This window comes from Capricornis sumatraensis, chromosome 1 (genome assembly GCF_032405125.1).
Source record: "Capricornis sumatraensis isolate serow.1 chromosome 1, serow.2, whole genome shotgun sequence".
NCBI lineage: Eukaryota > Metazoa > Chordata > Mammalia > Artiodactyla > Bovidae > Capricornis > Capricornis sumatraensis.
The window spans coordinates 21313060-21338460 of record NC_091069.1 but is presented as its reverse complement, the minus strand read 5'-3'; positions in this window follow the sequence as shown (position 1 = coordinate 21338460).

Genomic DNA, 25401 nt, shown 5'->3' with positions numbered 1-25401 from the left:
AAGCATGCTGACACTCTTAAGCAGCAGTCTATAAAACTATACTTGCTACAGAACTCTTGAGGACACTATCTCAGCCAGTGTTAATTCTGTCCAAGACGGGGCAACTGCTTGGGCCAGGGCTGGAGCTACAAAGAGGTGCTACTTCTGCTTAGCCACTGAAGCCTGCAACCCCTTCATTCTCCCAGCCAACTACACCCACCAATGTCTACACTGTCACAGGTACAAGCCTCAGCTTCTCCCCTCGTCTAGTGATCCCCAGCCAGCACTTGCTATCAGCAAGGGAGCTTGGTAATGTCGTTTGCAAGCTCTTGGCTTTAGCATACAGGCAAGTGTGTCTTCTTCTACATCAGAGAGTCTCCAGGAGCCTCTGATCCAGAGGATTTTACTGTTGTCTTCACTTGTCTCTTCTCAGCCTCTTTGTCAAAGCAGCAGTAAAAGTTTAAATAAGTTAATCTGTTGCCAAGCGACTCACTTTTGTCTCAGCATACTTCTCATTGCCTGTGGTGGCATTTTTCTATTTCTTCAGTGACAAGGCACTGGCAGGTTTTAAATAATTATATATACACCTACGATATCCAGAGGTTTTTTTTTTTTTTTAAGTGCTGATTTTTATTACTTTAGATAGATGTCTCTCTGAAGCCTCAGAGTGAAGTATATCACTTTTCAAAATCTCATGTACTTTCTTTTTTTTTTTGCCTTCAGTATTTTTATTTTTTTTTATTTTTATTTTTACTTTATTTTACTTTACAATACTGTATTGGTTTTGCCATACATTGACATGAATCCACCACGGGTGTACATGCGCTCCCAAACATGAACCCCCCTCCCACCTCCCACCCCATATCATCTCTCTGGATCATCCCCATGCACCAGCCCCAAGCATCCTGTATCCTGCATCAAACATAGACTTTCAAGAGACCTTGGCTGTGCCATATATATTTGCAGTTCTTCACTTCCTTGTTTTGAAAACGACGTAGATTTAGTGCTTTAGATGAAGCTATGGACCCCTCCATCTTATCTTCTTCTTCTTTTTTTTTTTTTTTTTCTGGTGGTTTTTCTCTTGAGCATTAAAAATTATTCCAGATTGTCTTTGTTTCTTTAGGAAAAGAATGCACAAAAACTAGCTGATGAAGCAGAGATTTTAGACACTACCATTCAGTGGCTATTTGGTCTTTCAATTTTAAAAGTTTCAGTTTATTCTTCATTAGGAGAAATTTATACATATGCACACATATACATATAAATGTGCATTTTTTCAATTCTACCTTCTACCTGTATTCATGGGATGGCAGGGAAAGACATGTGTTAAGCACGCTGTTGCTGATAGGTGTTGTCCTCAGTTTCAGCCCTGTGTGGGTAGTTCATGGATTCTCCTTAGGTCTTATTGTGCCCATTTTGTAGATGAAGAAGAAGTGAGGATCAGAGATGCTGAGCAAATTGTCCCAGTCAAATCAGTCATTGTTGGAGAAGGAATGAAGCCCAAGTATGTTAATGTTAAGGTGAGATTTTGTCCCTGTCCTGTGATGGTGTCCTGGGGCATCCAGGTGCTTGTTTCATACTTATGATCTTGGTAAAGTTGGTAAACCCAAAGGTCCTTTTAAAATCTGAGTTTTAAAGTTTCTATTTCAGTTTCATTTAAAGTTATGATCCTAACCAGAATACTCACTGGGATCCTATCCAGAATACATTTCACATACCCAGAGAGGATGGTGCTCTGAACAATCACTCGAGAATTCTTGTCCTTGCTACAGACTCTATTACACTGGCAGTTTCAGACTGGGTCTGTTTTATGAGTACATATTTCAGACATGGTATCAAGCTACGGCTGTAGCAGGTCAGCCCCATGGTTGTCCTACCAATGAGATATTTGGACAAAACATTCTCGAAGGTAAAAGAGACTGCATTGTCCCATTGTCTTCCATATTCACAGACTCACCTAACAATTACGGTATCTTTGACTCTAGTCTATCTCCTGTTTGTAATTTTTTCCTCTGCTGCCACAACTGCATGTTTTGAGAGCAATTTTTAAACTAGGAGTAAGTCGTTCCTTGTTTTTTTTTTTTTTTACTTAACAGGCTAATCAAGACTTAGGAATGTGAGATCATCTTTTGGTCAAGAGTATTAGACTTTTTCTCTTGACCAAAAAATGGTCTCACGTTCCCTAGGTCTTGGTCAGCCCATTAAGTAAAGCATGCATTGTGGTCAAGTGTATTAGAATTCTGCACAATTTGAGTGCGCACTTTGAGTCCCTCCTCTTAGACTTGATGCCATCTTCATCTCTAATTCATACCCTTTGAAATGCAAAAATGTGAAATATGTTCTGCAGAAACAAAAGGCATCAGATGAGTGCCCCTTGGAGCGAAAAGCTGTTGTGAAGAAGGCAAGGTTCACATAGTTACAGAGAACACCTTCTCTTCTGCCCTGCTTCTGGGATTTGAGGAAGTTAAGTTGGAGAGTTTTCTCCCATTCTAAATTACCTTAAATGTTTCTCATAAAACATTTCTCATTCACAGTGTCTCTTGTGAAACATGTGAAGGAGAATTATTAAAGCATATTGGCACCTTTCATGATGATTATCCACTTGATTCTCATAACAGCTTCTCTCCTTCCAGGCTGCAAAATTTGTTAAGGGAAGGAGGAAGTCTCATTGTTTCTTCCTCATCTAGCCCCATACTCTCCCAAAAACACCCAGCACAAGCAGGCATCTTATTGGCAGTTTTAGAAGATGCTAAGAATGCCCTCTCCCTCCCTCCTGCCTCTTCAGATATGCCTACCTGTGGAGAGAAGGGACTTTTAGGGCTTTGCTGGCACAAAGAGGCCAGTCACAGATAGTAACTGGGTAAGTAAGTCTTTCGAATTCTAGGAGTTATTACAGAAAGTTCAATGTTGCAAAACACCCAAGTCATATCCTCCAACATGGTCTTTCTCACTGTATTTTGATTTCTATTTCCCTGGGTTCTGTGGCTAGCTTCCAGTTGCTTCACAGCTTTGTCAAAGAGACAGTTAACTATTGACTTCTTCAACTCAAAAGTGCCAACTACAAGCCCATAATATACTAATTACATACATTCACTCATTTAATGCTTATAAAAATTCTGGAAGTTACAAATGGGGAGACGATGCTTCAAGAATTTAAGAAAAGCAAGTTTGCTACAGTTAAATGACTAATTAGTGGCTGATCCAAGAGTTCAGGGCTGTTTGACTCCAAATTTCCCACTGTTTGTACCACCATACAGGACTTTGGTAATTATTTCATTTGTCCCACTTCCATCTCTTCAAATGTAATTCTTGGTAAACGTAGTCGCTTCCCCAGGTGTGATAAAAGAAAGTCTCCTCTGAGGTCAATTCTAGATACTTACCTTCAACACTATTTTCTTTCCCCTGGGCAGAGTCTGCAAAGAATCAAGAGGTCTTCAACTTCTCCTGCAACTCATTCATTCTGTGAATCAGCTAAGATCTCCTCTTTACTTCTCCTCATGATAAAGGACCTGTTTACATCATAGTGTTTCTCCTGTGAAAGGAAGCAGATTCTGGGGAAAAAAAAGAAAGAAAAGAAAAGGAAACCCTTGCCAGGACTGATGTCTTCTAGTCCATTGCTATGACTGAGGTTACACATTTCCATCCATTCATTTATTAACTCCTTTTTGTTTATTTTTCAATTGGAGGATAATTGTTTTACAATATTGTGTTGGTTTCTGCTGTACAACAGCATGAATCAGCCATACATATACCTACATCCCTTCACTCCTGAACCTCCACTGCAACCCCCCATCTCACCCCTCCCAGTTGCCACACATATTGAGTCTATTTAATAGAAATATTCTGTAAATGCCAAACTAAAACCATAATATGTTATGGACTCAATGTTTGTGCCCCCACCCCTGAATTTAAATGTTGAAATCCCGCCCCATACCACTGTGATAGTATTAAGAGCTGGGACCTTCAGGAGAAAATTAAGTCATAAAGGTGGGATCCTTGTGAGTGAGGTAAGTGTTCTTATAAGTGGAACCCCAGAGAATTCTTTTGCCCCTTTTCTTCTGCCATGTGAGGGCACAAGGGGTTAATTGGCTGTGTGCAACCAGGAAGAGGGCACCTCTTGCCAGATCCCAACCCTGCTGGCACTCTGATCTGGCCTCCAGAACTGTAAGGAAACAAATGTTGTTCATAAGCCAATCTGTCTATGGTACTTTGTTACAGCAGCAAGAACTGACTAATATCAGGACAAGCAACTTTCCCAATTATTTCTATTCATTGTCTTTAAATTCAAATAGAATCTGAGCATAATTTCAAAATCTTTGACAAATAACTGGTCAAAGACAGGTAAGATTCTTGACAATTTCTTCATGAAAATGGTTAGGGGCAGAGTCAGGTTTCAGGATCACTGTCCCTTGCTTGGTTCCAAAGGCAAGTCATTGCACTTGAAGTGATGTCTGTTACTGCACTTCCTCCCTTTGATGGACAAGATCCTGGAGCTAACTAACACTGTAGTAGCAAAAGCAATCTACCGATTTTGAGAATCTAGAGCAGGAGGAATTGTCCCAGTCTCTGTTGATGAGACATTCGCCAGCCATGTGGAAACACTTTTGCTTGCTCAACCACCATACCTCTGAAATATTTTAAAATTCCAAGCTATGTCTTGCCACATACTAAACACGGATTCAGCAAACCATCCTCTGTAGCGTCCTCATATCACAGTTGAAAGGGCATCAGGGTTTCTGAATTTGCAAACCAGGAGGAGCAGCACTTCATCAGGGCTTTGGGAAGGTCCCTGAGGAAGAGGAGATATTTCTGCTTTTCTTTCTTCCCTTCTGTGTAAGCTCCCCAAACACTTATTTCACACACCTGGATAATCTACTTCCACATTGCATTTAATGCAGATCACATTAAATTTTCTTGTTGGAAGAACTTGAGAGGAGGGAGAGGTCCAAAGCAAATCAGACCTGTGGGGGTGGCCAGTTCCTGGAGATGATAACCATTCAGACTGAGGGTGAGTATTACGTGTTGATGAAAGGAAGTAGCCATGCATGCTAAGGAGTGTTTCCTTATGCTGCTGTGTTTAAATGTGCCGCTTTCCACCAGCAGTCCCTCTTCCTATAATAGCTTTCCCGCCTATACCTGCACAGCTAATTTCTTCTCATGCCTGCATTTCAGCTCAAATGTCATCTCAGGAAGCCTCACTCATTCCATACCCCAGGTCCCCACCTTGGGTACACCTTATGTATACCTCTATCGAGTGGAACTATAACTGTCCTACTAGATACCAACTACTTCAGGGAATGGCTTTGACTTATTTCTGTGACCCCCAGGAGCCAGTATGGCACCTGGAAGAGAGTATTCACCCAGAAATTATTAAATTAATGAATGAATGAATGGATGAATAGTGTGTTAGTTGCTCAGTCTTGTCTGACTCTTTGTGACCCAACACACTATAGCTCACCAGACACCTTTGTCCATGGGATTCTCCAGGCAAGAATACTGGAGTGGGTTGCCATTCCCTTCTCCAGGGGATCTTTCTGACCCAGGGATCGGACCCCATCTCCTGCATTGCAGGCAGATTCTTTACCATCTGAGCCACCAGAGAAGCCTGAGTGGATGAATAAAGGATCACAACTGAAAAGTTATTACTAAGTACATTTTTCTGGTGAATAGAATGAATCCATACTAGTTTTGTACAACTTATTCAAAATTTTTGGTATCACAATGTCTAGGATTTTCTAAATCCTCATGAGAAGAAGAGTCAAGAGCCTGAACTGCATTAGAAATAGTAGATCAAATCATCAGCTCCCTAATAGAATTAAGAATTAAGATGTGAATAAATTCCTTCTCAGTCTGACACTATGTACTTGGAATTTTAAAATTATTTTGAAATATAGTATATATAAAAGAGTATGTGTTGTGTTTATGTATGATTTAAAGTGCAATACTTGTATAAAGAATAATAATAAAAAACCTCATGAACCTCCTACCTAGCTTAAGAAATAATGAACTATGGTCTTTACCAACCTGGAGATGAAATGTGAACATATGGTTATGTTTTCATTATAAGCACAGCTTGTGAAAATTTTACATTGTGTTTAGAGAACATGACTAACATTAGCAAAATAAATAATCATTTAAGATTAGGACTTGAAGAGCCAATTTAAGGCTCTGGTAATCTCCATGATACCTATTGCATCTCATGCTTTATCTCCTTGCTTTCCTGGTGTTGGATTCCTCTCAGTTGTGTGCATGTGTGTGTGTTTAAATCACTAGTCCAGCATTTTCCCTGAACTGTATACCTGCACATATCTAATTATCTGGTAGACATCTGTATTTCCTTCTCCAGGTGATCTTCTTGATCCAGGAATTGAAGCCAGATCTCCCACCTTGCAGGCAGATTCCTTACTGTCTGAATCACCAGGAAAGCCTCTATGTATGGTTCAGTTGAGTTCAGTTCAATCACTCAGTCGTGTGTGACTCTTTGCAACCCCATGAATCGCAGCACGCCAGGCCTCCCTGTCCATCACCAACTCTCGGAGTTCATGCAGACTCACGTCCATCGAGTCAGTGATGCCATCCAGCCATCTCATCCTCTGTCGTCCCCTTCTCCTCCTGCCCCCAATCCCTCCCAGCATCAGAGTCTTTTCCAATGAGACAACTCTTTGCATGAGGTGGCCAAAGTACTGGAGTTTCAGCTTTAGCATCATTCCTTCCAAAGAAATCCAGGGTTGATCTCCTTCAGAATGGACTGGTTGGATCTCCTTTCAATCCAAGGGACTCTCAAGTGTCTTCTCCAACACCACAGTTCAAAAGCATCAATTATTTGGTGCTCAGCTTTCTTCACAGTCCAACTCTCACATCCATACATGACCACAGGAAAAACCATAGCCTTGACTAGATGAACCTTTGTTGGCAAAGTAATGTCTCTGCTTTTGAATATGCTATCTAGGTTGGTCATAACTTTCCTTCCAAGCAGTAAGTGTCTTTAACTTCATGGCTGCAATCACCATCTGCAGTGATTTTGGAGCCCCCCAAAATAAAGTCTGACACTGTTTCCACTGTCTCCCCATCTATTTCCCATGAAGTGATGGGACTGGATGCCATGATCTTTGTTTTCTGAATGTTGAGCTTTAAGCCAACTTTTCACTCTCCTCTTTCACTTTTATCAAGAGGCTTTTTAGCTCCTCTTCACTTTCTGCCATAAGGGTGGTGTCATCTGCATATCTGAGATTATTGATATTTCTCCCAGCAATCTTGATTTCAGCTTGTGCTTCTTCAGCCCAGTGTTTCTCATGATGTACTCTGCATAGAAGTTAAATAAGCAGGGTGACAATATACAGCTTTGACATACTCCTTTTCCTATTTGGAACCAGTCTGTTTTTCTATGTTCAGTTCTAACTGTTGCTTCCTGACCTGCATACAGGTTTCTCAAGAGGCAGGTCAGGTGGTCTGGTATTCTCATCTCTTTCAGACTTTTCCACAGTTTATTGTGATCCACACAGTCAAAGGCTTTGGCATAGTCAATAGAGCAGAAATAGATGTTTTTCTGGAACTCTCTTGCTTTTTTGATGATCCAGTGGATGTTGGCAATTTGATCTCTGGTTCCTCTGCCTTTTCGAAAAGCAACTTGAACATCTGGAAGTTCACGGTTCATATATTGCTGAAGCCTGGCTTGGAGAATTTTGAGCATTACTTTACCAGCGTGTGAGATGAGTGCAATTGTGCAGTAGTTTGAGCATTCTTTGGCATTGCCTTTCTTTGGGATTGGAATGAAAACTGACAGGTTCTCAAACTCAATGAAACTAAAAACTACAATGCGCAAATTCTCTCCTATACATCTTATAACCTAATCTTTCCCTTTCCTAGTCCAGTCATTAACTCTCCCACACTATACATTTGGTGTTATCATGACTTTTTTTTTCTCTTTTAACACTGCACTGTAACATGACACTCTCATAACTAGCTTTTCTATTCATTGTTTCTTTCATTCTAAGATATTGTACACAAAATTTCCAAGATTTTTTCAAAAAACAAATCTTTATTCAGCCACTTCTTTATTTAAACAATAAACAGACAAATACATTGATGCTCCTCTGCAACCTGTGATCTGAAGAGACCAGGGTCCTATGGTGTTAACTCAGGAACCATCAGAACAGAAATCCCAAGAGCAAAGGTACAGTTTCCTAACCTCAGACTCCACAGTCACCCAAGAATTTACCTGGAAAGCAGTGAGGAAGAGATGCTCTTCTGCTTGGGAAGGAAGGACCATGGTTGGTGAGCACCATGGACTTATCACTGATTTGCCCCCATCACATTCCAATGGGTATATATTTGCCAATATACTACTTTTCTTTATTCTAGAAAATCTAGCCTCAGTCTTATATGAAATGTCCAGAACCTTCTCCATGCTCAAATTTAGCAGATGTCTATTCACTTTGCATGCTTGAAACAATTTAGAGGTACCAAACAGACACTGCAAAGAAGTCAAAGTATTTTTGAGGGGCTTTGTGTGAATGAATTTTTTATTTATAATTATATGATTGAACTGTGACTGCCATAACCAATTTGACCACCCTCCAGTTACAGGTAAAACACCTGTAGTGGCCCCTTGGACTTTTAGAAGTTTCCTCGGGTTCCTGGAAATTTTCACATGCCCCAGCTACATATATGCCTCTAAGGGAAGAAGGACCCCGATGACTATCTCTGTTTGGTAGAGTTTCCAAAAGAAAATGTGAGACTCCCATCAGGTAAGCTTTTTGGCCAGTGCTGCTCTGCTGGCATGCCAGACAGACCAGGTGGGAAGCCAGACATCTTGAAGTTTTGTGGCTCTTGACTGGATCTGCTCTTCACCACCCGGTATCACGCTATGGTTTTTGTTTCTCTTTTCTAACACAGTGGATCCTGTTGTCTCCCAGTCTTGCATTTTATTCAATACACACTTGTATTAGGAAGTGTGAGGGTTGGTAAAAACCTGGGTTAAAGTCATACTCCTTTTTTTTTTTTCCCCAAGTCATAAGTGTAATTCAATAGCTAAAGCAAAAATAATCAAGTTTTTTTTTTCTTCTTTAAAATTTATTTTTGGCTGCACCAGGTCTTTGCTGCTGTGTGTGGGCTTTCTCTGGTTGCAGTGAGTGGGGTCTCTTCAGTTGTGGTGTACAGGCTTCTAACTGTGGTGGGTCATCTGGTTACAAAGCACATGCTCTTGGGCACATGGGCTTCAGTAGTTGTGACATATGGGCTGACTTGCCCTAAGACATGTAGAATCTTCTTGGATGAGGGATCAAACCCATGTTTCCTGCATTGGCAGGCAGATCCTTAATCACCGGACCATTGGGAAAGTCCAATAGTCAACTTTAGATTCAGAATACATGCCAGGTCATCATCAGCTCTAAAGGCACCCTGCTACATATTTGCTATCTGGCACCAGATGATCTATTTAATATCCCTGAACTTCAGTGTTCTCATCTCTAAAAGAGACATGATACAATCTGCATCTGGGGCTGCGGTGAGCATCACACAGGACACTATGATAGCAGGTGTAAACACTGTGTGTATTATACATGCCAGTTACTATCACTGTGATGGCAACTCCCCAAAAATGGACCCAAAGTGAGCATCACTCAGCTTGTGCCTGATTGCCAGGCTCCTGCTTTCTGTCCTGGCCATATTCAGTGGAAGTCAATGCCTTGAAAGAGGACTCCGTGTGATACCACCTCTGGGTCTGCCATGTTTAGGTGGCACACAATTAAACTTAAACTGAAGCCTCATTGAGGGATTATTTTGCTCAGTAAATGTAATTAAAAGCCAACTCTGAATGGTTATCTAATTACAAATATAACTTTGTTTGATTCAACAACTATTTGTTGAACATCAGATATTATGTGTATCAAAATTTTAAAAGGGCAAAGTTTCTGAGGTCAAGAAGATGAACACATAAATAATATCTTAACAGTGTGATAAATACTAAGTGTACAAGCAAAGAGTTATAAGGACCCAGAAGAGAACAGTATAAGCACCTGTGCTTGGTCAGTGGATGAATTTAGTGGAAGCCACATGGAAGAGATGGCATTGGGTTAGGACCCTGGAAGAAGAGATCGTGTTTCCCAGGTAGAAAAGCGGTGGGGGGGAAGGGTTGGGGGGGGTTGGGGGGGGTGGAGGGGGTGTGGGGGAACTTATAGGCAGAGATAACAGCAGCTAAAGTGTCAACCAAGATGCTTTGATTGGTTCTGGATGGCACTCCTTACTACCCATTTCACTTTGGGTAAATTACTAGACCTATCATTTAGTTTCCTTATGTGGAAATCGATTCTAATAATATCTACCAAAAAGGTCTTGATAGAGACAAAATGATATTATCGAATTTCACTAATGGCATGCTGGGTATACAGAAGATACTCTGTACATTTCAGACTCATTCATGGAACACAAAGAACTTGACGAGGGCAGCACAGTTCAGCATCTTAATGAAGGTCCCCAAAGTTCACACCCCTGGGAGACAGTGTGGGTGCTGGGCTACCTGTGGAGACTGTGAGAGTGTGGCCGTGGCCGTGCTTTGCTGTTGTGTGTTTGTTTCTCACTAAGGCCATCAGTGGACTGCAAGGAGATCCAACCAGTCCATTCTGAAGGAGGTCAGCCCTGGGTGTTCTTTGGAAGGAATGATGCTAATGCTGAAACTCCAGTACTTTGGCCACCTCATGTGAAGAGTTGTCTCATTGGAAAAGACTCTGATGCTGGGAGGGATTGAGGGCAGGAGGAGAAGGGGACGACAGAGGATGAGATGGCTGGATGGCATCACTGACTCGATGGACGTGAGTCTGCATGAACTCCGGGAGTTGGTGATGGACAGGGAGGCCTGGCGTGCTGCGATTCATGGGGTCGCAAAGAGTCAGACACGACTGAGCGACTGAACTGAACTGAACTGAACTGAAGGCCATCAAACTGAATTACTGGGTCCTCTCCCCAGAAGACTATTCCCTGTTCTTGCCACTAAGAACTGTCACGTTTCCCAGAGCCAAGATTATGGATTCAACCACTGGATTGGTCATAACTTTCTCAGCAAACATATCAGCTGTGACAGTGTTGGTGTCTCTGGCTGCACAGTTGGGAAAGCTCTCCAGTGAACAATCATCCTCCTGGGTGAAGGTTTCGCATGACTGTGGTTATACTGGGCTTTCCTGGTGGTTCAGATGGTAAAGAATCCACCTGTAATGCAGGAGACCTGGCTTCAGTCCCTGAGTAGGGAAGATCCCCTGGAGAAGGGGATGGGTACCCACTCCTATATTCTGGCCTGGAGAATTCCATGGACAGAGGAGCCTGAAAGGCTACAGTCCATGTAGTTGCAAAGAATCGGACATGGCTGAGTGACTTTCACTTAATGGTTATGTTAGTGAAGTCAAAGTCCCAGAGGAATGAATTATGCATAACTGTTTCCAAATAGTTCGTCCAAACTTCTATCCTAGACTCACCCTTCCCCTCAACTGACCTTTGTCCTGTGTACTCAGTTCATGACTGTACCCCGGACCCCACAAATAACCATCCAGGAGAAAACAGATGAAATAAACACCTCCCATCAGGTACCTGATGGAAAACAGCAAACTGCTCATGTTCCCTGCACAGTTAGCTTTATTTTTAAGTTCTCCTGAGCAGTAAGAGAGCCACAGCATAAACTTCCCAAACTCACAGTATTAAGTTACTGTTAATAGTGCTGCCTTCAGACAACTGTGCTGTGGACTGACCCTTGGGTTTGTGGTTTTGTTTTTCAACTCCAAGCTCAGGTCGGGAGCAATAAGGTTAGCCACCTGAAACAACAACATTGGCCTAATCTAGAATGATCTATTTCCCCTGCAAAGATTGGTTTCTGTGTTATTTTTATTTTTCGAGGGAGTTAACATTTAACTGGCACATTAGCCCTATCCATCTCCCTGAATAGGTCTGTCTGTTTCAGCATGTTCTCCCACCCCGCCACGGAGCCCCGCTTTCCTCGAGATTCAGGAAGCTCTAAATATTCATGAGGGCCAAAGACCCATGCGCTTGGTGAGTCCTTCTCCACCACCCACTCCATTAAACACGATTTCCGAAGGTATTTCACAACTTGGAAAAGCTGATCGGAAAAAGTGTGGCACCGTTACAATTGGGCAGGATGCTATTTTTGAAAATGTCACTTACGCAGAAGGAACCGGTGGCCTGATGGGTGTCCTGCTGGGAGTTAATATGAAGCACCTCAGAAGATTTGTAAAGAAAAGTGGTGTTCACAGTGTGGACCTCTGGTCAGCACCATTCCCCTGCATGAGAAATGTGTTAGAAATGCAAAGGTAACAGATTTGCCGAGTCAGAAACTCATCAGAAATTATAGGAAAGGCCAGCTATCCATGTCTTGATGACCAAACACTGGGGTGGATCTTGTCTGCCTATCTTGTTAGAACCATCATAATAAGCGTTAGACACACACAAGGGTCCCTTCAGGGACTTTGAGATTGGGGCTTTACACAGTCCTGGATTCTATACCAGTTCTGCCATTGATTAGATATTTATCTTAGGCATGTTTTGTCATGTATCTCAGCCTCACTGTCTTCATTTGTCAAAAGGTGAGAGTAATATAATCTGCTCTGTTTAATTCCTTGAGTTAATTATTACTTATGGTGTTCATCATACATTGAATAAATATTGGTTAAGGGGCTTTAAAACCTTGAGAGTGCCTCACATGGTGTCAAAGCCTTACTGCAAAGATTTCCTAGTTATGAGTCTCACGTGCTATGTTGGGACATCCGAAACACAGGACAATCTGAGCACAGTGCAATATCCTTATGTCTTGTCAGTGACACAACAAAAAGCGTGCATCTCCAGTCCTTCTTAGATGCACACATGAAGGCAGTGTTTCAGTGGAACCTAAGGAGACTTGGAAGATGATATAAATAAGCATGTGCTTCCTGGAGGCACAAGAGAGTGAGGTGAGCTCACTAACGGCAGAGCTGAAAGCGTCTAGAGCAAGAAGCATGCATGAGTGTGTATAAAGGCCCGCATGTGTGTGTGCGAGCCTGTGTGTTCACATGTAAAAGAGAGAAAGAGAGAGATAGAAAAAACAGGAGATAAAGGGAGGGTTAGAGGAGGGAAAGAGATACACAGAGAGATGAACACAGATAAAGCCTGAAACTGAGAGACAGAGAGACTGAGCGAGAGAGAAATAGGTCAGGCAAAGGAGGAGGAAGGAGAGGAGGCACGGAGGATAAAGTAAGAAGGCAGAAACATTTTTATGGCATTTTACAGTTTTCACAGGATTTTCCGCAGTGGCGCCACCCTGTTCCTACCTGCAGGATATTTTACCAAATGCTTCACCCCACCCAGCCATGCTACAAAGCCCTGCTGAATTGACACAGGAGGAATCTGAGGCCCAGGGGACAGAGTTACCTCTCTCACGAGTTCTGGCATGAGAAGAGGCTAAAGCAGGGACCCGAGGGCTGGCCACAGGGCTGAGGACAAGCACAGGGCCCTTGGTGCCCAGGCCTCCCTCTAAGGACTGCCCGCCAGGCTCCAGGCCACCTGAACCAGGACAGGTCAGGGCCACATGCAAGAAATCAAGGAGAGTTTTTATTTCTTCCCTTCCATCTGCATGTATTCTTATTGAAACAATAATATAGCAGTGAAGCTACCTAAATGAAAAATCCTCCTTATTGCCATCACCTTCAATAGATAACATTTTTGCACAACTTCCTTTTGCCTCTTTCCCACAACTGTTTTTCACACAGTGGTAATCATAGCACAGACACCCTTTTGCCCCACTGCTTTTTCCTTTATTGCAGTGTGCTAAACAAAGCGACTTGTTGCTATGGTGTTTCCACAATGTTCATTTTAATAGCTACATAATATTTTATTCAAGGAACACACCATAAATTATTGAGCCGTTTCTCTGTTGTTTTCTCAGTGAAGTTCCCACTTTGCGATAAAATATTCATGTAAATATATATAATAATTCACTCCATTTGTACTATGCCTTTCAGTACTTGGCTCATGCTTATGTCGTCTTGCAGTTTGATAGAATTTGGAAGGTAAGTCCACTGTTTTTAATAGGATGCTTGTGGTTATCTTAAGACATTCCAGCAAACATTCCGAATACTGTGATCTTCTATTTATACCCCTCTAGTCAAACACGCCAACACTGGGCTCCCTTTTATGGATTTTTGTGCACTTGGGCTCTTGCCCCCACTCTTTCTCTGTTCCCATTCTTCACTGATTTAGTATGGGATGGGGAGGAGAGAGAGAGCACTGGTCTAACTTCATTCCCCCCTCTAAAAAAAAAGAGGCGGGGGAAGAAACTTACTGCTTGTGATTTGTTTCTAATCCAACCATTTAATGAGTTATATTGCCAGAGCTTTCTTTCTCTCTTCCTCACTAAGCCTTCTTCTCTTCTTGCTGTAATAATTGTCCAGCTCATCCCTTCCTCTTTAAATTTAGTACTTGATTTCATCCCTCAGATAAGTATGCGCCTCAGCAATGTTCCCTTCTGTTCTCATTATTAATGGGTTTGGGGACACTTGGGAGCTTCTGGCAGAAAAGATCACAGCAGACCAGCACGGAAGGTAATTATGCAGCCAGCGAGGGGAGCCTCCTTCCTTATTTTGGTCACCATTAAATGAGCTTGTTGACAGCCCACTGTTTAACCCTTTCTTTTGAAAATATACATGCATACATGAAGTGCAGTGTGCTCACCTCTAGCTTCATTTAATTTTACTGTCAATAAAATTACCTTTTCAAGGCTTGGATCTAATATCTTCTTACTGGACGTTATTTATTGTATTTAGAGTATGCTTCAACTTGCTTTTTGAAAGAAATGGAAAATATGTGAATGAATTTCTACATGATTGAATATGCATAGATTTGAAAGCAAAAAAAAAATCACAAAAAGACATTCTCCAATGTGCCACATCCGTTCTAAAGCCATTGAACAGAGGGTCATAGCAATTATTACTCATGTTACCCAAACCCTAGCCCACGGTATACTGGTTGGAAGTCTCATTTCTGATACTCACTCCCTGGAAATGGAATTCCCTAAGGGAGGATCAGCTAGCCCAGTCCTTGAAATCACTACTAAAAAATCTACCTTAAATGTCAACTTCATGTTAAATACAAAGGGACCGATAATTTTTATGCCTCCTAACTAGAGGAGGGATGGCAGAATTGAGGATTTTATTTTCTCATTTAGGCAGTAGAGACTGGCTAATTATTTACCAATTTTACTTCCTTTTCCCCCTGGACACACAGCAAGGAGGCATTTCCAGGGGAGCTCTGGCTGGTACTTTGTGTGCAGAAATGATGCCACCTTCATCCTAGTCCCCAGATCACTGCTATACTACGTATCATTTTCTATGCTCTTTCTGTCTTTTCCAGCTTCATACAGATGGCTCTTATAACTGTTTTGGGAAGCATGTACTGAAGACAGCAGACCAGGTTTCAGAAAGTCCTCTCTATTAATGAAGAACATAAATGTGGAGATTTATGTGAACCAAAAACTAGATTTCTATCACGTTGCTCCATTCGTTCTTTTTCTGTTTGTTACAAGTCGTGCTACTCTAAACAGACACACACACACACACACCATCAATACAATAGCTTAAATGAGTCTCTTCATGAATCCTAGATAATTTATTATCATTTTTATTCAAATTCAGGCCCAAGTGTTGGTGTAAGAAGCTGCAAAATGCTTTTTAGGACCTGAAGTGCAGAATTTGAGTTACTTATTTCAGGTTCTGCTACTAATTGCTCACGGTAATTTTTTTTTCTTTTGAATGATTGTATAAGCACCATTATATACAGTAAAGGGAAGAGGTCTGTAGGCTTTTCAATGCCTTTCCATCTTCCCACGGGCCCTTTAAAATGATCATTTAAAATACAACACAATTCAATGAAATGATGTGATGCTTTCCATGAACTCAGGGAACCAATGAGAATAGAGTTTTATATAAGATTTGCAAGCAAATGAATGCTTCCCAGAGTCAGAAAGACGCATTTTAATTGAATTATTGCATTGACCATGCATCCTATTTTCTTACAGTTTTTCACTATGTCTCCCAGGCAAATTCAGCCAAAGCATTCTTCTTCTTCTTCTTCTTCTTCTTCTTCTTCTTCTTCTTTTTTTTTTGAGTTACAAGTCTGGCTTTTAAAAATGTGTATTTCTAGTTTGACATAGCATGACCTTTTCTTTCATTTGTCATGCATAAATGTAGCAGCTTATTTTCTTTGGAATCACTATATAAATCCTCATTTTTTGCTTGTGCTGGTGGTGTGCATGCACACACATGCTCACCCGTGTGTCTGTGGTGAGGAATTCTGTGAGTGTGACGCTTTCCCCATGAGTGCAGAGAGTGGCTGATGGGAGCTGATGAGGTGTGTATTTTCCTCAGGGTTACCGACCACCAAAAGATGCTCCACCTCTCCCTGGGAGAGGGGAGCCAGTGAATTTGTGGGTGTTGAGCTGTTGGATATTCTGGTGCAAATTTTTTTAAAATTTACAGTTTAATAAAACCCAGCTGACACTGAGTCTTTTTTGTAAATCATGTTTATGAGATATGAGTCAGTGATGACATGTCCTTAAGCTATTCCAGTGAAAGGAAAGCCTCTCAGAAAAGCAACCGTTGGTTTTGTGGGAAACTTGGCCAAGCATGTTGCTCTAGGCTTCTTTCTTCATTTCAGTGAAACCAGGACATCTTCAGAGTAAGTTCCAAGGTGGATTTTTTTTTTCTGTTAGAAAGTGAAGTCACCAGTTTTGTTTTTCCATCATCATTTTGACCGTCTGAACTGTCAAAGCAAGGACTTGACGATGAACCATCATCTTGAGGATGAACCCGAGTGCTGTAGTCAGTGGGTCTTTATGTAGGTGTCTTTTTTGTTTGTTTGTTTGTTAGTTTAGAAGCATTTGAAAGTCTTTCCTGAAAGTGGTTCTGTGTCATAAAAGAAGGTGCCTTTGCCAAAATGCAAAGACTCTTGCCTTGTACTACCATCTAATTCCTGCCGTCAAAGGTGATGCCATGGTCCTTTAATGGTTTTATTGTGGTGGAAATATCTATGCAATTATGAGGAAAAGGAAGTGGTAAACTATCCCCATATTCTTCAAATAAGCTGAGCATTTCACTGGAAGAAGAGTACTGTAGGTATTTCACCTTGAGGAAGAGAATACACCCTCTATACATTGAAACCCTTCTTTTTAGTTTTTAAAAATCTCTTAATTTCCTTAGGAATTGGAAACAAAGTTAGTTTTCTCTTTGCATCTGAAAATATAGAATGACAAACACAACATAGGCATATGACAATCAGTGATGTTCAAATAGGGTCTCTTTAAAAAAAAAAGTGACCTGTGTATTGTAGGGTCAAACTCGATTCATTTGCAACTTAACTTTTGTCATGATTAACTTCCCTGGTGGCTCAGTGGTAAAGAATCTACTTGCCAGTGCAGGAAATGCAGATTCAATTCCTGATCTGGGAAGACACCCTGGAGAAGGAAATGGCAACGCCTCCAGTGTTCTTGCCTGGGGAAATCCTACGCGCAGAAGAGCCTGATGGGCTGCAGTCCATGAGGTCGCAAAGAGTCAAACACAGCTTAGTAACTGGACAACAACATCAAAAGATTGCACATGGCATCACACTAACAGGCTAACCAGCACTAGAACAATAGGATTCAAGGGATCAGACATATCATCAATAATCGTGCCTAGAATCAAGGTTTTAAAAAGGAGGAGCTACTTTCAAGAAGTAGATTGAAGCCCTTTAACCAACTAAGCCAGGTACAATTCCTGGGTGGGTAAGATCCTCTGGAGAAGAGAATGGCAACCCACTCCAATATTCTTGCCTGGACAACTCCAAGGACAGTGGAGTCTGGGGAGCTACAGTCCATGGGGTTGCAAAAGAGTAGGACACAACTGAGCGATTAACACTTTGCTCTAACAGATTAAATTGATTCATATTTTCTTTTTCATATTTGTGTAAGTGTTATAATCTTAAAAACAATGTCTCACATGTCTAAAAAACCCTTGTGATAAATATAAAATACAAATTTTCTGTGACAAAAAACATTGTGCCACAGTTAAATCACCAGAAAATAACTAAATGCTTTTTCTTTTCTAGGTGTACTTAAAATCGGAACATTGGATGTTTCAAGGTATGGTAGTAAGCAAAGAAAAAACAGGGTGAGTAATCATTTAAAAAGTGGGAAAGGTGTTTTTAAACAAAGTTTACAAAGTTCATACTATGCATAGGTCACAGTGATTTGATTAAAATACACAGAGCTTGTGTGAAAAACAATAGAAAGAACTTTACATAGAAGTGAGACTGTGGATAAATAGTTTTAATAGCATGACAATGTACTTTGCAAAAGGCCCTTTTTATTGAACTATAGTTGATTCACAATGTTGTGTTAGTTTCAGGTATACAGCAAAATGATTCATATACATATGAATATATATATGTATATATAAGTGTGTATATATTTTGTAAAGGGCCTTCTAAGATGTACTAGGTGAGTACAAAGTTGAGTTCAGTTCAATCACTCAGTCATGTCCAACTCTTTGCAACCCCACGGACTGCAGCACACCAGGCTATCCTGTACATCACCAACAGCCCAGAGCCTACTCAGACTCATGTCCATTGATTCAGTGATGCCATCCAAACATCACATCCTCTGTCATCTCCTCCTCCTCCTACTTTCAATCTTTCCCAGCATCAGGGTCTTTCCCAATGAGTCAGGTCTTCACATCAGGTAGCCAAAGTATTGGAGATTCAGCTTCAGCATCAGTCCTTCCAATGAATATTCAGAACTGATTTCCTTTAGGACTGACTAGTTGGATCTCCTTGCAGCCCAAGAGACTCTAAAGAGACTTCTCCAACACCACAGTTCAAAAACATCAATTCTTTGGCTCTCACCTTTCTTTATAGTCCAACTCTCACATCTGTACACGACTACCAGGAAAACCATAGCTTTGAGTAGATGGACCTTTGTTGCCAAAGTAATGTCTCTGCTTTTCAATATGCTGTCTAGGTTGATCATAACTTTTCTTCCAAGGAGCAAGTGTCTTAATTTCATGACGGTAGTTAGCATCTGCAGTGATTTTGGAGCCCCCCAAAATAAAGTCTCTCACTGATTCCACTGTTTCCCCATCTATTTGCTGTGAAGTGATGGGACCACATGCCATGATCTTCGTTTTCTGAATGTTGAGCTTTAAGCCAACTTTTTCACTCTCCTCTTTCACTTTCATCAAGAGACTCTTTAATTCTTCTTCACTTTCTGCCATAAGGGTGGTGTCATCTGCATATCTGAGGTGACTGATATTTCTCCCATCAATCTGGACTCCAGCTTGTGCTTCACCCAGTCCTGTGTTTCTCATGATGTACTCTTCATAGAAGTTAAATAAACAGGGTGACAATATACAGCCTTGGTGTACTCCTTTCTCAAATTGGAACTAGTCTGTTGTTCCATGTCCAGTTCTCACTGTTGCTTCTTGACCTGTGTACAGATTCCTCAGGAGGTAGGTCAGATGGTTTGGTGTTCCCATCTCTTGACGAATTTCCAGTTTGTTGTGATCCATACAGTCAAAGCCTTGGACATAGTCAATAAAGAAGAAGTAGATGATTTTCTGGAACTCCCTTGCTTTTTTGATGATACAACAGATGTTGGCAATTTGATTTCTGGTTCCTCTGCCTTTTCTAAATCCAGCTTGAACACGTGGAAGTTCATGGTTCATGTACTGTTGAAGCCTGGCTTGGAGAATTTTGAGCATTACTTTGCTAGTGTGTGAGAGGAGTGCAATTGTGTGGTAGTTAGAGCATTCTTTGGCATTGCCTTTCTTTGGGATTGGAATGAAAACTGACCTTTTCCAGTCCTGCAGCCACTGCTGAGTTTTCCAAATTTGCTGACATATTTAGTGAAGCACTTTCACGGCATCATGTTTTAGTGTTTGAAATAAATCAACTGAAATTCTACCACCTCCACTAGCTTTGTTCTTGGTGATGCTTCCTAAGGCCAGCTTGACTTCTTAGTCCAGGATATCTGGCTCTAGGTGAGTGATCATATTATCGTGGTTATCTGGGTCATGAAGATCTTTCTTGTACAGTTCTTCTGTGTGTTCTTGCCAGCTCTTCTTAATATCTTCTGCTTCTGTTAGGTCCATGCCATTTCTATCCTTTATTGTTCCCATTTTTACATGAAATATTCCCTTGGTATCTCTAATTTTCTTGAAGAGATCTCTAGTCTTTCCCATTCTATTGTTTTCCTCTATTTCTTTGCATTGATCATTGAGGAAGGATTTCTTATCTCTCCTTGCTATCCTTTGGAATTCTGCATTCAAATGGGTATATCTTTCCTTTTCTCCTTTGCCTTTAACTTCTCTTATTTTCTTAGCTATTTGTAAGGCCTCCCGAGACAACCATTTTGTCTTTTTGCATTTCTTTTTCTTAGAGATGGTCTTGATCCCTGCTTCCTGTACAAGGTCACAAACCTCCATCCATAGTTCTTCAGGTATTCTATCATTTCTAATCCCTTGAATCTATTTGTCACTTCCATTGTATAATCATAAGGGATTTGATTAAAGTCATGCCTGAATGATCTAGTGGTTTTCCTTACTTTCTTCAATTTAAGACTGAATTTGGCAATAAGGAGTTTGTAATCTGAGCCACAGTCAGCTCCCAGTCTTGTTTTTGCTGACTTTATAGAGCTTCTCCATCTTTGGCTGCAAAGAATATAATATAACAAACTGTGGAAAATTATTAAAGAGATGGGAATACCAGACTACCTGGCCTGCCTCTTGAGAAATCTCTATGCAGTTCAGGAAGGAACAGTTAGAACTGGACATGGAACAACAAACTGGTTCCAAATCAGGAAAGGAGTACATCAAGGCTATATATTGTCACCCTGCTTATTTAACTTCTATGCTGCTGCTGCTGCTGAGTCGCTTCAGTCGTGTCCAATGCTGTGCAACCCCAGAGACGGCAGCCCACGAGGCTCCCCCGTCCCTCGGATTCTCCAGGCAAGAACACTGGAGTGGGTTGCCATTTCCTTCTCCAATGCATGAAAGTGAAAAGTCAAAGTGAAGTCACTCAGTCGTGTCCGACTCTCAGTGACCCCATGAGATTGGATTTGCCAGGCAAGAATACTGGAGTGGGTTGCCATTGCTTTCTCTGTGAGGAGTACATAATAAGAAACGTCAGGCTGGATGAAGCACAAGCTGAAATCAATATTGCTGGGAGAAATATCAGTCACCTCAGATATGCAGATGACACCACCCTTATGGCAGAAAGTGAAGAAGAATTAAAGAGTCGCTTGATGAAAGTGAAAGAGGAGAGTGAAAAAGTTGGCTTAAAGCTCAACATTCAGAAAACGAAGATCATGGCATCTGGTCCCATCACTTCACGGCAAATAGATGGGGAAACATGGAATCAGTGAGAGACTTTATTTTGGGGGGCTCCAAAATCACTGCAGATGCTAACTACCATCATGAAATTAAGACACTTGCTTCTTGGAAGAAAAGTTATGATCAACCTAGACAGCATATTGAAAAGCAGAGACATTACTTTGGCAACAAAGGTCCATCTACTCAAAGCTATGGTTTTCCTGGTAGTCATGTACAGATGTGAGAGTTGGACTATAAAGAAAGGTGAGAGCCAAAGAATTGATGTTTTTGAACTGTGGTGTTGGAGAAGTCTCTTTAGAGTCTCTTGGGCTGCAAGGAGATCCAACTAGTCAGTCCTAAAGGAAATCAGTTCTGAATATTCATTGGAAGGACTGATGCTGAAGCTGAATCTCCAATACTTTGGCTACCTGATGTGAAGACCTGACTCATTGGGAAAGACCCTGATGCTGGGAAAGATTGAAAGTAGGAGGAGGAGAAGGGGACACCAGAGGATGAGATGGTTGGATGGCATCATTGACTTAATGGACACAAGTTTGTGCAAACTCCGGGAGTTGGTGATGTACAAGAAAGCCTGGTGTGCTGCAGTCCATGGGGTTGTAGAGAGTCGGACATGACTAAGTGACTGAATTGAACAGAACTGTGGTCCGTGTGGTCAGTTTGATTAGTTTTCTGTGATTGTGGTTTTTGTTCTGTCTGCCCTCTGAAAGATGTGGATAAGAGGCTTATGGAAGATTTCTGATGGGAGAAACTGACTGAGGGTGAAACTGATGGGTGGGACCATGCCCAGTAAATCTATAATCCAATTTTCTGTTGATGAGCAAGGCTGTGTTCCCTCCCTGTTTTTTGACCTGAGACCAAACTATAGTGGTGGTAACGAAGATAACGGTGACCTCCTTCAAAAAGTGCCATGCATGCACTGCTGCACTCAGTGCCCCCAGCCCTGCAGCAGGCCACCGCTGACCCTCTTCTCTGCCAGAGACTCCTGGGCACTCATGGGTGAGTCTGGGTCAGTATCTTGTGGGGTCACTGCTCCTTTCTCCTGGGTCCTGATGTGCACACGGTTTTGTTTGTGCCCTCCAAGAGTCTGTTTCCCCAGTCCTGTGAACATACTGTCAGCTCTACAGTGGGGTTAATGGTGACCTTCTTCAAGAGGGCTTATTCCATACCCAGCTCTGCTGCACCCAGTGACCCTGCCCCTTCTGCAGGCCACTGCTGACCTGTACCTTCGCAGAAGACACTCAAGCACAGTTCTGGCTCAGTCTCTGGGTCCTGGTGTGCACAAGGACCATCTCTAGCCAGTACGGGGTTTGATTCTAAAAGCAATTTTGCCCCTCCTACCATCTTTTTGGGGCTTCTCCTTTGCCCTTGGATGTGGGGTATCTTTTTTTGGTGGGATCCAATATTCTTCAGTCAATGGTCATTCTGCAGCAAGTTGTAGTTTTGGAGTTCTCTGGCTTGATAAATGATTGTCATTTGAACTCAGTAGAGCCTTCAGGTAGAATTTTGACAGACACAGATGGTAGAAGAGGTATGAAGGAGAAAGGACTATCTTTCTCCATGATCAGTCAGTGATAAATGAGGTGAAGTGAGAGTGTTAGTCTCTCAGTCATGTCCAACTTTTTGCAATCCCGTGGACTGTGGCTCACCAGGTCCCTCTGTCCATGGAAATCTCCAGGCAAGAATACTGGAGTGGGTTGCCATTCCCTTCTCTAGGGGAACTTCCTGACCCATGGAAGGAATGAAGATATAAAGGAGTCAAGTCAGAACCTTCTCTGGGAGATCTTTGTCTACTTTGAAATGGTTTGCAGACAGCTTTGCAACAATAGCTACAAGTGCTAATCAGTAGTGAAATAGTATCCTGTGTGACTGGAATAAACATAATTATAAGTACCATGCACACACACACAGAGGCTTATGATCGAAAAATTACAAAAATTCAGGAAAACTTATTCTATGTCTTTTAAAAGCAAAAAGTGGTGGAAAAAGAACAGAATTGTTTCTCAGCTACAGTTGAGTTCAGTCCTGATGGTGTGACACTAAGCAAGTGGCTTAATGAGCCTCTCTGAGCCTTGTGGCTTCCCTGGTGGCTCAAACTGTAAAGAATCTGCCTGTAATGTGGAAGACCAGGGTTTGATCCCTGGGTGGGGAAGATCCCCTGGAGAAAGAAATGGCAAATAACTCCAGTATTCTTGCCTGAAGAATTCCATGGAGAGAGGACCCTGGCGGACTACAGTCCATAGCGCTGCAAGAATTGGACATGACTGAGCGACTAACACTTTCACTTTCTGAGCCTTAGTTCATTTATCAATCTATTATGTCTGTTGTGCTATTTTTTGGAAAGGAAAGTGCCTCTAAGCAAAAGCGTGGGGTTGTTCCAGGTGCGTTATGATGTGCAAGGCACTTTGCTCATCACAGCCTTCCAGCAAACACCTTGAAGCTCACACATCACAGAAGAGTGGGGTCAGCCAGGGGTCAGTGAGCACTTAGAGTTTTGGCAAAAGGAAAAGGAGGCTTCTTGGATGGATAAACCTGACTTCAGCTTGAGAAGTGTACGTTTGACCTGAGGCCAGTCACTTGCTTTCTCTGATCCTCTCAGATCTTTCATCTGCAAAAGAATGGTAATAGGATGATTATCTGGATTAAATCAATGTATGGTATCTGCAACTATTAGGTCTCAATATTACTGTCTCTCTGGCCAGATATTCCCGCAACCTCCCGCAACTGCTGGGAGGTTTCTCTGTCGGTCTCCATGATAAGCTGGGGCTCACCCTTGCCTGCAGTGCTGAGGGTGTTCTGAGGTTATCTCCTTCATCAGAGATAGCTGCTGGGAGCTGACCTTCATCTTTAACTGTCAGTTTCCTCTGAACAGTTATCCCTCGGAACATCACAGTTCATGTAAGCCACCACCAAACTGGAGGGACACTGCCCACCCAGCCACATGGAGTGTGACGCTTGATTGTATCTCTCAATTCAGAAGCTCTTTGTTGGCAATTAATGAAGTTTAACTGGTCGGAGCATGAAGAAGACAGGAAAAGAAACACACAGTCACACACGCTGCATTCCTCCTGTGCTCTGCTCCAAGGGTACATCTTCCAGAGAAGGAACTGAATGTTCTGTCTCAGCATCAGTTAAAGTCATCAAGCACTCCTGAAGGATATTCTATGTTTTGATCCTTGAACACATTCTAGTAAAAGTGATGGATTCCATTAAACCTCCCGCCAGATTTTGGTACCATGTCCTCATGCTGACTGGCCCTGGACAGCTCAGCTCTGGTGACAAAGCCCTTCCATCATATAGCCCCCAAGAAGAAACAGCATTTCAAGCCTGTCCACTTGCATGTGTCTGACTGAAGTCAGATTTCAAGTCTTATCTCTGATTTTCTTCTTTCAGGAAGCTGTCCTGGACCTCCCATCTCTCTCCACTGATTCATTTCAGCATCCCCAGCTGACTCTGTGGATTAGCGGTTCACTCTCCATTTGAATCAAGGCTCTTGAAGTTGAAAATTATCTGTGCCAAATGCAGATGCCTTGGACAGAGGTTTGTTTTTTGTGGATCTGGACCATTTGCATGCTCTCTGGCATTTAATGTGATGCCATATTTCAGTGGTTCAAACAACAACAGCAACTAATGTTTCCATTTATTTCATTCAGCAAACTGTGATGACAGTTTACTGCGTATGATTCTGTGCTAGGCTGTGTAGTAGGTCAGGACAACAGGGACAATGCTAACTATATATATCCTTTACCCTAGAAGAGATGATATTTTAAGCCCTGTGTCTAGTGATGGAGCTCCAATAGAGTCTCTGTCCTACCCTGAACTTACAGCACAATGAGGACATAACGAGAGGCAACTAAATAAGCATATGGGATAAGTGCCACAGCAGGGGATGTGTTTTAAGACCATGTAGCAACTTGTGGATTTAATCTATAGAGTCCACAGAATGAAAACTGGGAGGGTTGACATTTAAGCTGAGACTTCAGATGATAAGTCAGCACACCAAAGGAAGTGGTCAAATATATTTCAAGAACAGGGA